Source organism: Equus asinus, chromosome 26 (assembly GCF_041296235.1).
Source record: "Equus asinus isolate D_3611 breed Donkey chromosome 26, EquAss-T2T_v2, whole genome shotgun sequence".
Taxonomy (NCBI): domain Eukaryota; kingdom Metazoa; phylum Chordata; class Mammalia; order Perissodactyla; family Equidae; genus Equus; species Equus asinus.
This window is the reverse complement of record NC_091815.1, coordinates 35,678,520-35,698,258: the sequence shown is the minus strand read 5'-3', so window position 1 is coordinate 35,698,258 and position 19,739 is coordinate 35,678,520. Positions and strand designations below refer to the sequence as shown.

At 46.4% G+C, this 19,739-nt stretch overlaps 2 pseudogenes; both read left to right on the top strand.

The window, feature by feature from the left end:
- Nucleotides 1-5,640: 5,640 nt before the first annotated feature.
- On the top strand, nt 5,641-14,435 carry LOC106822305 (myeloid cell surface antigen CD33-like; annotated as a pseudogene).
- Nucleotides 14,436-17,133: 2,698 nt separating this feature from the next.
- Nucleotides 17,134-18,183, top strand: LOC106822306 (myeloid cell surface antigen CD33-like; annotated as a pseudogene).
- Nucleotides 18,184-19,739: the final 1,556 nt, after the last annotated feature.

Below are 19,739 nucleotides of genomic sequence, written 5' to 3'. Positions count from 1 at the left end.
ACTGGAAGGATAGAGTTGTGTTCTATGAAGGACGCCGGAGAGTAGAGTTTGGAAGGGGGATATTTATTCTGAGAAGCCACTTGACATCCTACTATAGGTGTCAGCGTGAGAACTGGGTACGAATGTCCGGAGATCAGGAGTGGGTTTTGGGCTGAAGATATGAGAATGTAGAGCCATGTAAGTGATGACAACAGATGAGGCCAAGAGGGGTGGTTGCACTTGGAGAAGAGAAGGGCACAAGGAAACACGTTTGTCCTTTGTGATCCCAACATCGTTTTAGTGGAGAGGCAGGAAAGGGGTGCAGACTTGGTTGGAGCGATTTCAGGAGAGAATTGGAGGAGGTGAGATGGGAAGAGAGGGTACAGACAACACTCTGAGGAGTTTGGCTGCAAAGACGAACAGAGCAACAGGTCCATGAAGGAGGGCTTTTCTTTGCTATTCTCTGTGTTCTCCCTGGAGACACCATCTACCTAATTTCCCACCTGTAGTAGCTTCCTGGAGCCACCGTGACAATTGACCACACACTCAAAGTCTGAAAAAAAAATATTCTCTCGCTGTTCTGGAGACTGAAGTTCATGGACGGGAGAATTAATATTTTCCCTCTGGCCTTGTAAATTCTCGATTGGATCCCTGTAACACCAGAACTGTGGACAAGAGAAATGCATACAAATATATTTACTATATGTTAAACATGGCACAGGAGCCTTCCTGAGGAAAGGAAGACCAGAAAAAATAGTTAAATCTGGGCATTTCATTTGATACAAAGTCGAATCATGCAGAGATATGATAGGACAAAGAATGTGAGCTCAGTGCAGTAAACCTGGAGAAACTTAGCAAGGCCTGTTCCTTCCCATTCTTCTCTGTGCCCCTTGATCTTAGGAGATAAGATGCTTCTTTCCTCTGGGTACAGGGAGGGCGCCTCTCAGTGAGGGTTTTATGACCTGCTTCAAGGGAAGGTCTGAAAGGCCTTCCTGCACATACATTTCTCGAATTCCTCCAACTTGAAATATTCAATCTGCAAATGTACCACATCTTGCGGTAACATCTTGTGAAGCTCATCAACCAAAATCGGTTATGCTGGGCAGAAATCAAGTCAATTGTGTGTCACACTCCCTTAGAGGCTCGAGGAGAGAATCCACCTTTTACTTCTCCCAGATGATTGTGCTGCCAGAGTTCCTTGACTTGTGGCCACATCACTCTGTGTCTGTGGTCACATTGGTCATCCTCCTCTGTGTGTAGAACATAGCCCTCTGTTTCTCTCTCAGAAAGATACTTGCGACTAGATTTAGGGAACAACACAGATAACCTAGGATCACCTCCACAGGTCAAAATCCTCACCTTAATCACATCTGCAAAGACCCTTCTCCCTTATAAGGGAACATTTTCAGGGTCCAGGGATTAAGACCTGGGTATCTTTGGGTGGTTGCCCTTCTCACATGAACTTTTACCCTTGAATGCCCACATCTGACCTCCAGATCTTCTCCCATTAATCTTTGCTCTGCTCTCCCTTCTCCTGACACGTTAATAGGTCACCTAATGAGTAATACCATGGTAAAAGTGGTAAACACCACTATAAAGAGAGTAAAAGTTACAGACTGGGAGAGTATATGAGCAAATATGTCTGATGAGTGACTTGTATCTAGAATATATCAAGGACTCACAAAAATAAATCAGTAAAAAACAAAAATAAAAGCCTAGTTTCATATATGTATTTTAAAAACCAGCCACTCACCAACAGAAAAACAAATACCTGTATACAAAACTTGGCCAAAATTTTAGTAGACATTTCTCCAAATATACAAATGCCCAACAAACACGTGAAAACATGATCAACATTACTAATATTAGGGAAATATAAATTACGGCCACACAGTGAGGTACCCCTTCACACCCATTAGGGTGGATATTTAAAGGGAAAAACCCAAAGGATAAATAAGAAATGTTTGTGAGGATACAGAGAAGTGAAACTCCTGTCCTTTGCTTTTGAGATTGTAAAATGGTGCATTTGCTATGGAAAACAGTATGGCAATTTGTCAAAAAGTTAAAAATAGAATTACCATAATATCTAGTATTTTCACTTGTTGGTGTGTACCCAAAGAATCAAAAGCAGGAACTTGAGTAGATATATGTACACACATGTTCATAACAGCATTATTCACAATAAAAACGATACGGAAACAGCCCAAGGGGCCATCAACAGAGGAAGGGATTAACTAAGTGATGAAAACACATACAATGGAATATTATTCAGCCTTGGAAAAGAAGGAAATTCTCACACATGCCTCAGTGTGGATTGAAGACATTATGCTACGTGAAGTAAGCCAGTCGCAAAAGGACAAATATCACTTAAATGAAGTATCTAGAGTAGGAAAATTCATAGACACACAGAAAATAGAATGGTGGTGGCCAGGGTCCAGGGCAGGGGAAATGAAGTGTTATTCATTTAATGGACGCAATTTCAGTTTAGGAAGATTAAAAGTTCTGGAGACAGATGATGGTGATTGTTGCACAACGATGTGAACCTACTTAATGCCATTGACCTGAACAATTACAAAAAGTTAAAATGGTAGTTTTGTTACGTATTTTTCACCATAATAGTAAAAAGAGCAGCCAAAGATTTAATCATCCACTTCACCAAAGAAGATAAACAGATGGCAAATAAGCACATGAAAACATCTCAACATCACTTGTCATTAGGAAACGATAGACTAAAGCCAGGATGAGATACACACCTATCAGAATAACTAAAAAGATAAACAAAAAGAAAGGAAAGAGAAATTTTGACAATAGCAGATGCTAATGAGGATGCGGAACAGCCAGAACTCACACTCGCTGCTGGTGGGAGCACCAAGGGTACAGTCACTTTGGAGAACAGTGGAGAACACATAAAGGTAAACCTATGTTTATCATGAGATTGAGCAATTTGATACCTAGGTATTTACCCTGGAGAAACAAGAACGTATGTTTCTACAAAACCTACATGCGAATGTTTATCACAGTTTTATCCATAGTTGCCCCAAATCTGAAAACAACCCAAATGTTCTTCAGCTGGTAAGTGTATACAAAATGGGGCACATTGAAATAGTGGAGTACCAGCCAGCAATTAAAAGGAACACATTATTGATGCATACACCAAGTAATCTGGAGAACTGTCAAAAGCATTATGCCAGGTGAATGAAGCCAGACTTTGAAGACTACATTTTGCTGTATCCATTTCTACAACATTCTGTAAACAGCAAAACAAGATGGATGGAGAATAGATCAACATTTTTTCAGGGGTTATGGGTGGAGAGAGGATTTGGCTCCCCAGGGACAGAAGGAGGGACCGTCTTGGGTAATGACTCTCTTCAGTATCTTGAGTGTGGTGGTGGGTACATAGTGAAATACATCTGTCGTGCCTCACAGAATTGTATATGATAAAAAGAGGATCTCACTGTATCTAAATTTAACATAAATTGAAAATCAAAAACCACAGTTAGATAGCACTACACTCCCAATAGAATTATAATTTAAAAAACTGACAATACCAAGTGTTAACAAAGGTGTGAAGCTGCTGGAATTCTAGCACATTAGAGTCAGGAGTAAAGGTTAAAATCATTCTGGACAACAATTTGGCAATTCCTACTAAAGTTAGACATGTGGTTACTCACTGATCTAACAATTCCACTTATTGTCTGTACTCATGGGGATGAAAATATGTCCATAAAAAGCCTTATGCCTTAATATTTATTGCCAAAAACTTGAAAATTTCAAATGTCTGTCCACAGGCGTATTAAAAAAGATTACAGTATATCTACGTAATTGAATACTACTTAGTAATCAGACGTGAACTACAGAAGCATGCAACTTGGATCCATTTCAAAAGTAGTTTGCTGAGTGAGAGAATCTAGACAGAATGAGTACGTTTCTAGGAACTTCTCCAATAGACAAAATTAATTCACCAAGATAGAGTGTATATCAGCGGTTGCCTGGGGTGGAGGCGGGGGTGATGAGCTGCGATAGTTGTGGGTTATCCTTTTGGGGTAGTGCAAACGTTCTATCTCCTGATTGTGGAGGTCATAACTGGGCTGCATCCATTTGTCAAAATCCATAGAAATGTAGCTTTCAAGCAGATACATTTTATTTTCTGTGACTTATAATGTTCATTAAAGGAAAACAATGAGAACTCTCAGAACCTTCCAATCCATGAACGTGGTATAACTTTCTTGACTGTGAGACCAGTTATATTGAGGTTTCCATTATGTGCCACATTCTTACTTTTTTAATAACCAAGAACAAGTATTATTTTACTTATTGGAGACTCAATTCCTTACATTTCAAATGAGGGTGGAAAATCTCTCTCTGTTAGGAAGGTTGAAGGAACAGTTATTTAGAAACTCTTATATTTGCAAGATTTTACAAATTGATGGTGGCAAATACATTTATGTCATTGGTGTCAAGGATTTCCCAGATGCATATGACATAGAGTGAGAAGCAAAACCACATGAGCTGAACCTAAAATTTTAATTGTAGCTGTATAGTCCACTCATATTTCCTGGAAACATTATGCCTTGTGAGCAGCTTGTAACTATGAGAAGGAGATGTTCTAGGTGACAGGAAATGCTTATCTGTTTGATGAGGATCTAAAAAAATTTACCCCAGTCCACACATCTCTGAACAACACAGTTCTGGGAAAAGAAGTTTCCTCTACTTTGACCCCTAGAACACGTGTTCTCTTTGTTTTACATGAAGATGCTGCATGGTTTTTATTTTGAAGATGTCATTGTAACTCCACGAATCAGCACACAAGAAGTAAGGAAGAAACTCTCAATCTCATATTTTTAGAAAACGCTCAGTATGCTACCAGGACACACAGCAAACTCACCAGTGACTGCAGCTCTAAAGCCCAATAGTAATGAGTGTTTGGGAAGGATGTGACTCCACTGGGTAGGGAGCATCTCATGGGTATAGACTATGTCAGTCGTCTCCCTGCTTCTCTCCAGCCTCCTCAACACAGAGATGCTCACTAAGTGTTTGGGGGAATGAATGGATGAAGGAAGGAAGGAAGGAAGGAAGGAAGGAAGGAAGGAAGAAAGGAAGGAATGCTTGGCTGTTGCCTTCATGTCACCTAGAATCCCTTTCTTTTCTTCTGCCCCAGACACTCACACAGACCCTAAAGAATCTTACACCTGGCAGGACCCACCACCTGAGCGCTACATGAGGCTTGACCTTCCAGGGTCAAGCAGGAGACGACTTTCCAGGCAGGAGATGACCAGCTCCTTGGTTTAGACAACAGAGCTCAGAAAAGCACCCCTGATGGGAGGCCCTTAGACACTCACCGTGTCCCACTCCTCAGATGTCCTCAGAGGTCCTGGTCCAGGCTCTGGTGCAGGAAGGAAGCCCAAAGATGGGGAGAGGACATGGAATCTGTTCTTTGTCTGCTCCCTTCTGGGAGGGCTCAGCATCTTTGGATCCTGGAGCGTCTGCCCACTCTGTGCAGAGGGTGGATGAGCTCAGGCCTGCAGTTCCTCTTCTGTGAATGGCACAGGTCACATGTTTCTCTGCAGCTTCCTGTAGGTCTCCCATCAGTGCCAGCTCCCACTTGCATTCTCCTTCTCATTTCAGACATAGGTCAAAAGCCCAGAAACCTCCATCTCAGAGATGCTGCTGCTGCTGCTTCTGCCCCTGCTGTGGGCAGGTGAGTGGGCTGAGGGGAGAGGCTGTGGCTGACTTTCCTTTCCTGTCAGGGTCCCTGGCTCAGTATGACAGATACCTACTGGAAGTGCAGGAATCTGTGACTGTGGAGGAGGGCGTGTGCATCTCTGTGCCCTGCACCTTCTCCTACACCCAGTACTACTGGACTGACTCTGCCCCAGCTCATGGCTACTGGTTCTGGGGAGGAGCTGATACAAACCAGGATGCTCCAGTGGCAAACAACCCAGCTCATAAAGTGCAGGAGGAGACCCAGTGCCAATGCCATCTGCTCGGGGACCCCTGAACCAAAAACTGCTGCCTGGATATCAGGGATGGCAAGAGGAGTGACAATGGAAAATACTGTTTTGGGGTGGAGAGAAGAAGTCAAAAATGGGATTACAGAACTAAACAGCTCTGTGTGCACGTGACGAGTAAGGCCCTGGCTCTAGAAGAGGCCACAGGAGAAGGCCATGGGGGCCCCACGGTGCAACTGAGATAAGACCCTGTTCTTAGAAGGGATTGGGGCTAAAGTAGGGCAGAGTTTAGAGGGAGGAGCTGGACCAAAGCCTGAGGCTTCTCTTAGGGCTACACCTCAGACCTTCCCTCCTGATCCTCATGTCTCCTTATCTCCTCACCAGCCCTGACCAACAGGCCTCACATCCTCAGCCCAGGGACCCTGGAGTCTGGCCACCCCAGGAACCTGACCTGCTCTATGTCCTGGGCCTATAAGTGGGACATGCCCCCCAGTTTCTCCTGGACATCAGCTGCATTCACCTCCTTGGGTCCCAGGACCCACCTCTCCTCAGTGCTCACCCTCACCCCATGGCCCCAGGACCATGACACCAGCCTCACCTGTCAGGTGAAGTTCCCTGCAGATGTGGTCCTGGAAAGAACCTTCCAGATGAATCTCACCTTCAAGTGCTAGGCCAGAATGCCCGGGTCCCTAAAGGTGTGGGGGACTGGAGGGCCAGGCTGGGGACACTTGGTTCTTTTGTCTGGGGGCTTGCCTGAGTACAGGACCTAGAAGGACACAAGTCCAATGCTTCCACTATTTCTGTGACTCCTGCGATTTGGGAGGATGTCAGCTTCTCTCACCCCACCCTCCCCAATGAAGGGGGAAATCCTCTCTTCTTGTCCTAGGTGCTCCAGAGAACCCAGAAATTGGTGCCTGCATATGGAGTGGCACAGATAGAAAGGAGCCCCCTCCCATGAAGCATTGACTGGGGTGGGGTCTCTGCCATGTCAGGTCAGCACTGGACTCTCAGAGCTCACATGGTAGGGCTAGGGGGATGGGCTGCACTTAGACATGAGAAGCCCCCATCAGGCCTCTTCCTCCAACACATGTCTTGCCAGGATGACCCACAACTTCCTTCCTGCCCATCTTAAATGTGCTCTTTATCTTTCTCCAGTCACTGAAGGCCTTGGGGGAATTTTTTTAGTAGACTTTATTTTTTAGAGACTTTAGGTTTTAGATTCACAACAAAAATAAGCCGAAATTAGAGAGATTTCCCCTATACCCACTGCACGTTGCCCCACATGCACAGCCTCCCCACTATCAACATGCCCCACCAGAGGGTACATTTGTTACAACCCATGAATCTGCATGGACACGTCATTATCACCCAAAGTCTACAGCTGACAGTAAGGTTCACCCTTGGTGTTGTGCATTCTATGGGTTTGCACAAATGTGTATTGACATGTATCCATCATTATAGTATCATACATAATAGTTCCATTGCCCAAAAAAAATCTCTTGGGTTCTTTTTAGACTGTTGATCTCCCATCCTCACCCTGACCTCTCTCTGGAGTCCAGCTCCCCTGATTGCTCTATGCCCATGGATCATGGCATCTGGGACCCTCACTGGACAGTAAGTCTTTCTGGGGCTTTATCAGAAGTGCCCATCAAATTGTTGGCAGGTGATGCCCAGAGACACATCTCTTACCCTGGGTGTTGGGTTCCTAGGAGGCATGGCCAGCGAGGGCCAGGAGGGCTGTCTGGGTCTGACCTGAAGGAATGAGAACTCCTAGCTTCCAGCCCCCTCTGGAGGCACAAAAGGCCACATTTGACCCTGAGTGACAAGGACTGTGGAGGACAGGAGAGGAGATTCAAACATCCTCCCTGGAAGGAAGTAGGGACAAGGCTCTTAGCATCCTACAGGGCTCTCTGGGTTGTGTTCTTTCTCTCTCTGGATCACTGTGAGACCCAGTGCCTCACACTCCTGCTGCGGCCTAGTCTGGGGGCTGTAGAGAGACCCTCAGTGGAGGAAAACCTGGGTCCTAGAAGAGATGGAGCTTGTTGGACAAGAAGGTGGGGTGTGGATAGGAGGTGTCATGTGGACTGCGTCCTTCTGGAGAAAGCTGTGGTCCTATCATGGATGTGAACTGAGCAGCTGAACCTTGGATAGGAGGGGAGGGGCTCCCCGTTCTAGGTGCTGAAGAGGAGAGGACACAAGACAGTTCATCAAGATTTGAGTTCACTCCATGTCTCTTCTGTCTGCAGAGGAACCAGGGATGAGGGCAGGAGTGATTCAGGGGATCATTGGGCGAGCTGGTGTCACTGCACTGCTCGCTCTCTGCCTCTGCCTCATCTTCTTCAAGTGAGCTGGGTTGCCTGTGGGCCAAGAGGTGAAGAGGGACCTGGAGCGGTTGTGAGGGCCCATAGAAAGGGTGGGATGTATGGTGATGGTGAGAATCCAGCTGGTAGACCCTGAGCCAGTCATGAGTGTATTCCCAGCCCTCATCCCAGACGTCCAGGAGCAAGGAGACTTTGTTACAAGGTCTTCTTATGAAGGCTTCTGGGCTCATCCCACACTTGACCTGCTTTAGTCCCTCACTCCAGCCTCAAAAGAGTGACCTGTGTCAAAGACTCTGGTGTCTCCCATCAGAGTGAAGACCCACAGTAGGAAAGCAGTTAAGACAGCAGTGGGCATGGATGACATCCACCCTGCTGTTGGATCAGCTTCCCTGGTGGATGACATGGGCATCTTGGCATGCAGTCTGCCTGCCACATCTCCACGGGGTGGCTGACAGTCATGCTCCATTAGGTGTGTCCAGAAATAAGTTCATCACCTTCCTGCATGTTTGAAATTGTATGTTTTCTTATTACAGTCGTGCACCACATAACAGTGTTTTGGTCCACAATGAACCACGTATACAAAGGTGGTCCCATAGGATTAGCACCACATAACGTAGGTGTGTGGTAGGCTATACCATCTAGATTTGTATAAGCACTCTGTTATGTTCACGCAATGATGAAATCACCTAAAGCTGCATTTCTCACAACCTGTCCTGGTCCTAAGCAATGCATGCCTGTATTCATGTACATGAGGCCAACAGATTGAGAGACAGTCATTACTCACAGTTCCCAAGAGGAGGGTGAAATGCCACACCACATAGGGCCATGCAAGGAAGCACCAGCGGTGGTCAGGAGGCAGAGGGAGCAAGGGGAAAATGTCAGCAGGAGCCTTGATTGTGGCTTCCATGGGAAAGGCAAGTGAGGCAGGATAAGCAGGTTTATGTCTGGTTAGTTTTAATAATTTTGGCAGGCTCTGGGGTGTGAGGGTTGTCTCCAGGTACCAGTTGTCTGGTACCTGGTCCTGGGGAGATTATGGCGGGAGAATAGTCTGGAGTGTAAGAACTTGGGAAAGGAAGTGGTTGGAGTGTGAGCTTTGGACTGGTTGGTTTGCAATGTGAAAGGCAAGCTCGCAGGAAAGTCCTTTACTACCTCTAGCAATTCACTAGCCCTGGCAGGGTCAAAAGGCACCCAGTGTCAAAACGTCAGGAACACATGCTTAATACACGCCTGACACACATGACTCCTGCTGGGCTGTCCATCTCACCCATGACACTCTTTTCCCTGGCACCCAACCAGAGACCTGGCTTTGTCCCACCCCAGTCCTTCATCACCTCTCCCTGCACCCATATGCTGGAAAGCCTTTTTGTGCTTCTTCTGAATACAGCTTAATACAATCATTGCCTTTGAGCTGAGCTCCCCTCTTAGTCCTTATTCTGCTGCAGCCCTCCCAGCTCTCTTCCTCAGCACACTAGCGTTCCCTCCATCCTGAAACGCACTGCTTCTCCACACCTCCAAGAGGTGAGCTTCCGAACAACTTGGTCTGGCATTTGGGGCAGGAAAACCAGAGTCACCTTCAGTGCTTCACTCCTCCCACACTGGCCTGCTCGCTCAGCTCAAGCAGAGTAAATTTTTGCCTCTCAGAATCATTGCTCCCCTGTCCCCTCCTCCTCACATGCCTATATCAGCCTGTGCTACTTCTGCTCATCCTTTGAGTGCTGACTTTCATTTATTTATTTAGCTCTGACCAGTGTGGTCACTGCTGTGAGGGTTTTGAGCACACGGTCAACAATCACGCATGCATTCATCTACTCCTTCAGCTACTATCTCCCACTTGTCAATTGTCCTGAGGGCTTGAGTAATACGTGTACTTTTTCAAATACATATGTTACAAATGTAAAACGCCCCTTCTGTTAAAAAAACATATTAATTGGGGAGGGGGATAAAATAACAAGCAAATAAGTAGTGAATATGTACAGGAAATAAGTGCTCATGTAGAGAGGCACAGGTAGGAAGGAGCCCCCTCCCATGAGGCATTGACTGGGGTGGGGTCTCTGCCATGTCAGGTCAGCACTGGACTCTCAGAGCTCACATGGTAGGGCTGGGGGGATGGGCTGCACTTAGACATGAGAAGCCCCCATCAGGCCTCTTCCTCCAACACATGTCTTGCCAGGATGACCCACAACTTCCTTCCTGCCCATCTTAAATGTGCTCTTTATCTTTCTCCAGTCACTGAAGGCCTTGGATCTTCCAGCATTTAAAGTCAGGGAGATGAGTTGGAAAGAACAAGAAGATCAAAGAGAAAAATAAATGACCAGGAGGGTGTAGGGTTGGGTTCTGGAGGCCAAGGTGATATGGAGCTTCAAGGAGGAGAGAATGCTTATTTGTTTCAAATGCTAATAATTCCAGTAGAATAGGGTCTGAGAAATGACTGTTTACATTTTGCTAAGTGGTATCACAGCTGATCTTGACAAAAGCAGATCTGGTAGCCTGGGAGAGGCGGATATCCTGATTGGAGAGAGTTCAAGAGAGAATGGGAGGAAAGGAAGTGGAAAGACTCTTCTGAGAAGTGTTGCAGTCAATCTAGAGCTGAGAAATGAGTCTGCAGAAGAAATTGGTTGTACTCCTAGAAGTTCCTGGGGGAGAACACTGTGTTTGGTTTTAATGTGGTGACTCTTGGTGGGCTCTTGGATGGGCATTTTCCATCCCTGAAGCCTTTCTCCAGAGACTGGAGAGGGGCTGGAAATGTAGTTAATAATTGATCATTCCTATATGGGGAAGCCTCCACAAAAATCCCAAAAGTGTGGGGTTCAGGAAGCTTCCAAATTGCTGAACACATGGAGGTGCTGGGAGAGTGGCTCTCCTGGAGAAAGCATAGAAACTCCTCACCCCTTCCCATATACCTTGCCCTGTGCATCTCTTCTATCTGGGTGTTCATCTGTATCCTTTATCATATTCTTCTGTAATAAGCTAGTACACAGTAAACTGTTCTTCTGAATTCTTTGAGCCACTTAGCAAATTAATTGAGCTTGGGGAGGGGGCCATGGAAACCTTCAATTTATAGCCTGTTGGCCAGAAGCACAAGCGACAAGCTGGACTTGAGATTGGCATCTGAAGTGGTGGGTGGGAAGGCAGGCTTGTGGGATTGAGACCTTAAACTCTGGGATCTCACCTTATCTCCATTAAGGTAGTGTCAGAATTGCGTTCAACTGGAGGACACTCAGCTGATGTCACAGAGAATTGTCTGTTGTAGGAGGAAAAAACCCCACACATCTGGTGTCAGAAGACTTTCGAGTGTGAGAGTAAAAGAGAGACACAAGAGGTGAAGTAGATTTTCATAAACATCTTCCTGTGTATCCAGTGTCTGGCACATAGGAGACCACAGAGAGAGCATGATCAGTAGCTGTGTGATGTTGCGAAGTACCTAACCTCTCTGAGACTGAGCTTCTTTCTCTGCCAAGTAATAGTATTTTCCACAGATGTCTGTGTGAATTTTCAGTGGAATTGGAAAGCAACCAATAAGTGCTATATTCACTGGATAATTGAATAAGTGGGACCTTCGGAAATGTTAGATAAAAATGGAAGAAAGAATAAATGTCATTTCAGAATCAAATTCACTTCATAGACCCTCTCTGACTTATCTCCCCACCCAGTGCTCTGCTCTGACCCCCTTCTTTGCTCTCCACACAGGTTCACCAGCACGAGTCCGAGTCAGAGAGCTCTGCTGACCTCACAAGCTCTGCAGGCATTGCCTCCACCTTGGAGATGGAGCAGGAGCTTCATTATGCCTCCCTCAGCTTTAACAGGATGAATCCTCAAGAGGGCACCTACAGGACCCAGGGGAGAACCAGCCAGAGCGTCAGTCTCAGCCGGAGCATCCATATTCTTTACAGGAAGGGGACCCAAAGGCAAATTCTTAGAGACTTAACATCCAAATAGGCAATGGTTTTATAAGCTATTGTATGTGAATTTCCGGCTACACTAGAACTATATTAGGCTTCAAAATCAGAGAGACATGGAATCAAACCCATGCTCTTTTATTTATTAAGAGTAGGACATCAGGCAAGCCACCTTACTCTTCCATGTTTCGGTTTCCTGCTTTGTGAAATGCGGCTAAGAAGTCCTGCCTCACAGAGTTGCAGTGAGGATTAAATAAAGTGCAAATGGAAAACACCCAGAAAAATCCGGGTATATTGTGAGAGTTTGGTGCATCCTGTTTCCTTCTCCCTTGAACAGAAAGGCTTAGTGACATTTCACCCAAAGGCTGGGTGTGTTCTGTCTCAGACGCCACATCATAACATGTCAGTTCACTCTCTATTCAAAGCCCTCCCGTGGATCCTGCCCTGACTGGGCCTCCAGCATCATCTCTTTCCACTACTGGATGTTCCCTTTCCATCCTGCCTGCCTCTGACTAGTCCCAGTTTAGGCAAATCAGACATTAACATTTAGAAAATTCCCTAACGCTCAGAGCTGATCATAGTCAAAATACTTCTCATTCTCTTCAGCCCAAAGGAATAATTTACAAGCTTTTCAACTTGACATTCTAAGTCAGGGGTCAGGAAACCTTTTCATGTAAAGGGCCAAATAGCAAATATTTTAGACTTTGAAGCTGTATGGCCTCTGTTGAAACTATTCAAATTTGTGTTTTTAATTAAAAAAACAGCCACAGAAAATCTGCAAATGAATTAATTTGGCTGTGTTCCAACAAAATTTTATTTACAAAATCAGGCAGCCCATGGGATGTGGTTTCCTGACCTCTAATGTAGATTGTTCTTCATCTCACCCTATCTACTTCCCCATCGCCATACCCTAACCATCAATCCCTCAAGTCATTCTCTAAGCACCTCCATTCTAAGGCATTCCTCATTGTCTTTGTGCATCCATGGCATTCCTCCAGGAAGGCCCATCACCATGTCTTCATCTGGCTAACACCGTTTATCCTTCAGAATCAGCCCAGTAATGGATGTTTGGGTTGAGATGGTGGAGGGAAGTAGGATCTCATAATCTTCCTCCTAAAAACCCAATATTTTAATTTCAATAAAGATCAGTTTAAAGAAAAATAGGCCAAAATTCATCAGCAGCACCAAACCATAACAGGGACAAAGCCTTATGCCATGAGATCATAAAGTGACCCTTAAATAAACTAATAGAAGATTCGGATCTGGTGTAAAAATGCTGATACCTAACCCTGCCTCCCCCTACTCTACACACAGAAGGGAGAGTTGAGTTAGACTTCTGCTTATGATAATGTCAGTGGGTCATGTGAGTAAACCCATCTCTTGAAACATTAAAAGTTAGTGGCTAGACTTATAATGCAGATAAGATGTCATCGACCCATTATTCCCTCCTTCTCTCCTCTCTTTACAACTATAAACCCTATAAATGGTGTAAGAAGCAATCAAAGGATAACTCTTGAAGGTCGTAAGAAAGTGAGCTGGTTTAGGACCCCAGGGCTGGAGGAACAATACGGAGGTAGGGCATCTTGGTCCTCTCCTAACAGAGTGAGAACACTCAGTCTCACCCTTTCCCACATCCTGATCAAGAAACAGAAGGCTAACCAGGTAGGTGCATTCCTCTCCTAGATGGAGGGAGAGCCCCTTTGACAATATCAATCGAGTTCCACACTACTGGCAAGGGAGATTGACTGGAGCAGAAATAAGTGTTCAGGAAGCCCTTACCTTCCCCAATAGGGCTGAGACTGTTCTCTCCTGCCCAAAAACACTGGAACAGGTGGACAGAATTGGAGAAAGGGATCCAGGCATAGTATCTGATGTTTCTGATCATGACACTCAGTTTTCTCCTTTGTCAAATGTGAAGACTAGCCTCCTCACTTTCAGAGTTGTTGATTTTCTATTTTTGTTTTTGTGAGGCTGGCATGAAGCAAGCTGTTTAAAAGAGAAGTACAGAGGCCAGTAAAAGGAATCCTTAGCAAGAGCTTGGTCTTGCCCTGTGGTTCAGCCCAGGTGGGGCAGATAAACATCGTCCACAGTAGGGACAATGCTTGAGACTGAACAGGAGAGGTGGGAGAAGGAACAGAGAGAGGAGACCAGCACCACCCACTCCTGATTGTCGGCTACTAACCTGCCTCTATCCATCCTCATATCGTTGCTCTCCTGGCCCCAAACTGGGACCTTAAGCCTCAGTTCAGGCCCTTCTGCAGAAAGAGGAGGTAGCCGAGTTCCAATGGTGAGCCTGTTTCAGCACCACGGACAGCACCATCTCCCTTGCCTGGATCTCCCCAGGAGCCAGAGTGTCTCCTGGTGGATGGAGACCCCTGTTGAGTCAACCATTTACAAGTCCCCAAGGCAGAGTGGGAGGAGCCTGGGGAAGGGTCTGGTCACATCCTAGGTCAACGATGCTGGTCAGGGGTATCCGGAACCTTCCAGGGTGTGCTGCCATCTGCAGACTTATGTTCTTGATCCCCTACAGGTGATAATTAGGGATTGGGTGCTGTCCTGAGGTTAGGGTGGTTGAGCCATGCATATCCCCAGGAATTAGATGGAATAACAAAGCCAAAGTCGGGACATCATCAATAAGAAAGCATTAATCACTCAAAGAGGGAGTCTTTATGGCATTTTACAACTGCTGCAAGACCTTGGGAGAAATAACCTTTCCTTTAAATTTTGTAGTTGTCCCCGCACCTAGCCTGAACCCCACCCACCCCTGCAAGAATAGCTTCTGCCTTTCTCCATCTGAGCTGATTTTCACTTTCAGTCTTGGACAGGTTATTCCTCTTTCTGAGTTTTCTCACATTTCTGTCTGGAGCATTCTGGTCTCTCGGTAGGTGGCCTCAAGAACTCCAGGGGTCCCACCCCAACTGTGCCCAGACACTTCCTGTAGTTACTACCCCAAGCTTTCCTGAGCCCCAGAGTCATGAATCAGCAGAAAGTCTGGGTCCTGATAGGGGTGAAAACAGGAACTTCGCGCCCTCCCAGCATTCCCCTACCTGTGCCCCTCTGATGGTCCTCACCCTGCTCAGGATCAGACATTATGAACTACTGCATAGTGGAACATGCAACTCGATCCATTTCAAAGACAGTATGCTGCAGCTTGCCTGGTTGCATAGTGGTTAAGTTCACCCATTGTGCTTTGACCTGAGGTTCGTGGGTTCAGTTTCCAGACATGGGCCTAGAGACTGATCATCAGGCCACGCTGTGGCAGTCTTCCAAATTAAAAAAATAGAGGAAGATTGGCACAAATGTTAACTCAGGGCCAATCTTCCTCACCAAAACAAAAACAAAAACAAAAACTACTCATCGAGAGAATCTAGTCACAACTGAGTACATTTCTAGAAAATTCTCAAGTAAACAAAATTAATTCTCGAAGATAGAGAGTATATCAGTGGTTCCCTGAGGCAGAGGTGGGAGTGATGAGCTGCAAATAAGTGTGGGAAAACCTTTTGGGGTAGTGAAAATGTTCTATATCTTGATTGTGGTGGACATAACTGGGTTGTATATGATGGTCAAAATTTGTAGAAATGTAAATTGCAAGTGGGTGCATACTATTTTACATTAATTATGAAAATTTAAAGAAAAACAATGAGAACTCAGAGGCCCTTCTAGTCCATGAACATGGTATAACTTTCCAGACTGTGAAACCAATTGTACTGGGGTTTCTATTATATACCACATTCTTACTTCTGTAATAATCTAGAACATAAATATTATTTTACTTATTGGAGACTCAAATCCTTACATATAAAGAGGGTGTAAAATCTTTCCATGTTAATAAGTTTGAAGGGACAGTTATCTAGATACTCCTGTATTTAAAAGCTTTTTACAAACAGATGGTGGCAACTGCTGTTATGTCACAGGTGTCGAGGATTTCCCAGATGCACATGACATGGAGTGAGATGCAAAACCAGGTGAGCTGAATCCAAAATTTTAATTGTAGCTTCCACTCATGTTTTTGGAAATATTTTGTCTTGTGAGTCACGTGTAACTGCAAGAAGATGTTTTACATGAAAGGAAATGCTAATCTGTATTATGAGAATCTAAAAAACTTTGGTCCAGCCCACCCAACACTGAATGGCAGCATTCAGGGAAAAGAAGTTTCCTCTGCACTGGCTCCTAGAACGTGTGTTCTCCATTTTGTTTTACTTGAAGAGGCTACATGGATTTTAGTTTGGAGATGCCATTAAAATTTCATGAATTAGTACACAATAAGTTAAAAAAAATCCCTACTCCTATTTTAGAAAATACCCAGTATTCTTCCAGGACACACAGCAAACTCATCAGTGGCTGCAACTGTAAAGCGTGACAGGGCTGAGTGTTCGGGGAGGAAGTGACACCACTGAGTGGGGAGCATCTCATGGGCATGGACCAGGAGGGTCGTCTCCCTTCTTGTCTCCAGCCTCCTGAACACATGGATGCTCACTAAGTGTTTGGAGAATGAATTAAAGGATGAATTAATGATTGGATGCTGCCTTCTCCTCACCTAAGATCCCCTTGTCCTCTGTTCTAGATGCTTACACAGACCCTAAAGAATCCTGAACCTGGAAGGATCTGCTCCTTGATGTAGACACCGGTGCTAAGAAAAGCACCTCAGATGGGAGGTCCTTAGACATTTACCATGTCCCACTCCTCAGATGTCCTCGCAGGTTCTGTTCCAGGCTCTGGTGCTAAAGGGAAACCCCGTGATGGGGGCAGGACATGTGAACTTACCCTTCTCTGCTCCCCCATGGGTGGGTCTCAGGGTGTCTGAGCTGCAGGCTGTCCACCCGCTCTGTGTAGAGGGACAAGTTCTGGTCTGCACTTCCTCTTCTGTGAATGGCCAAGGTTGTGGCCTCCTCCCATTTAACTTGGGCCCCCCAAAATCATCCCCTCCCACTTGCCTTCCATTTCTCCTTTCACACGCAAGACGCACGTCCAGAACCCTCCATCTCAGAGATGCTGCTGCTGCTGCTGCCCCTGCTGTGGGCAGGTGAGTGGGCCAATGGGGAGAGGGAGGGTGGGATAGGACTCTATCTAATCTCATTTCCCTACAGCTTCCCTGGCTCAGAGTGAAATATTCTGGCTGCAAGTGCAGGAGTCAGTGACGGTGCAGGAGGGTCTGTGTGTCTGAGTGCCCTGCAGTGTGTTCTACCCCCAGGATGACTGGAATGATTCTACCCCAGCTCATGGCTACTGGTTCCAGGAAGGGGCAAATCCATACCAGGATGCTCCTGTGGCCACAAATGACCCAGATCGTGAAGTACAGGAAGAGATCCAGGGACGATTCCACCTCTTTGGAGACCCCCAGACCTACAACTGCTCCCTGGACATCACAGATGCCAAAAGGAGGGACAATGGAAAATACTTCTTTCGGGTGGAGACAAATAGAACAAAATGGAATTATAAATCTAACCCTCTCTCTGTGCGTGTGATGGGTAAGGAGTGGGCTCCAGGTCACCCCAGAGGGGAAGGACATGGGGAAAGTGGGGCAGAGCTGGGATGGGACCTTGCTCATGGCAAGATGGGGGAGCTACACAGTGTTGGGGCTCAGAGAGAGAAGCTGAAGCAAAGCCCAAGGCTTGTAGGTCCTAGACACCTAGGACTCTCCCTCCTGATTCTCATTTCTCCCCACCTCCTCACCAGCCCTGACCCATACTCCCCACATCCTCATCCTGGGGATCATGGAGTCTGGCCACCCCAGCAACCTGACCTGCTCTGTACCTTGGGCCTGTGAGCGGGGCACACCCCCCATATTCTCCTGGACATCAGCTGCCCTCACCTCCCTGGGCCCCAGGACCCACTTCTCCTCAGTTTTCACCCTCACCCCACGGCCCCAGGAGCATGGCACCAACCTCACCTGTCAGGTGAAGTTCCCTGCAGTTGGTGTGACTGCGGAAACAACCATCCAGCTGAATGTCACCTGTGAGTGTTGGGCCAGGATGCCCAGGTTCCCGAGGGTGTGGTGGGGTCTGGAGGTCCAGGCTGGTGATGCCTGGTGATTTTGTCCTGGGTGACTGGCTGTAGGGGACCTAGAAAGATACCAACCCTGTCCCCCTTGCATTTCTGTGGTTCAGGGTAGGGGGGAAGCCTACACTCATCTCACCCCCCCCCTTCCCACAGAAAGAGGAATCACTCTTCTCGTCCTAGGTGCTCCAGAGGACCAAACAATCGGTGTCTGTCAAAGGGACAGCACAGGTAGGAAGGAGCTCCCCTGGGCTGTAGAGAGCAGGGCCTCTTCCAGCTCAGGGCAGGGCTGGGTCCCTGCCTCACTCTGGACTCACCCTGGTGACCAGAGAGGCCCTTGTGTGTGAACCCAGTGGTCCCTCCTATCCTCAGCCCCCATGGCCTCTGTGAGCAGCTGTCCCCATTGGTCCCTCACTCCCCTCAGACTTCTCCAACACAGCTCAGCTCCATAAGGAGAACAGGACAGCATTCACACGGCAGAGCCCACCTCTTGAGGCCTCTTATTAGTCTCCTGACAACTCTCCATCCTCGTCTTCTTATTTTCCCCTAATAGTTTGTAAGTTACATATTTTTGAACAGGTAATATATTCATGTGGCCAAAAGCTCAAAATTAACAGCAGAGTCTGTCCTCAGGTGCCAAGTCCCCTCCCAGGGAGTGACCAATGTCCATACACTGCTCTGAGCCTTGGTTTGTCTACCTAAAGGATCTTACGGGTCCTTTGACATCAGTAGTGCAGACTGTCCTCATTCTCCTCCATGACTATGCAGTATCCCATGGCCTAGATGGATGCTGATTCTGTACACATCTTCTACTAATGGAGAAACATGGCATTAATTTTATTCTACCAACAGAAACGCTGCAATTGGCAATCTCATTTCTCCCTTTACACTTGTGTGTTTATCATGGTGGGATAAATTCCTAAAAGCAAAATAGCTCGATCACCTGTCCTTTCTATTTTTTTGAGAAATATGGCCAAGGTGTTCTCCATCAAGGAGAATTCTCAGAATTGAGGGCTGAAAGTGTGTATTTTCAGCAAATCAGTACGGGTTGATTCTTTCGGATCTTTGCTGGTATCGAGGAAAAATCTGACATCTCCATATAGTTTTTTGAGTTTATTTACATTATTTTTATTGAGGAAAAATTCATATATAATATGATCACTACTTGTGCCATTTTCAAGTGTACAATTGTTGGCTTTTAGTACATTCACACTGTTGCCTAACGATCACCACTATCTAATTCCATCCATCTAACATTTTAATCACCCCAAAGAGAAGCCCTGTGCCCATGAAGCAGTCACTCTCCATACTACCCTCCCCAGCCATCCTCATCCCACTTTCCCTCAGGGAGATCAGGGCCCGTGGCAGAGGTGGTTCTGGTGGCCATTGTGGAAGTGACTGTGAAGACCCTGCTCCTCCTCCTCATCTTACTCATGTGAGCATTGTGCCAGGGGGAAAGGGAGGTGTGGGGAGGGCAGGGGGCATGTGGCTGAGTCCCAGAACCATTGCCTGTGGGGCCCAGCAGGTCAGGCAGCGGGTTGGGGGTAGACGATCCACAGGGACAGCCACAGTGCCACACCCACCAAGTGTCCAGGATG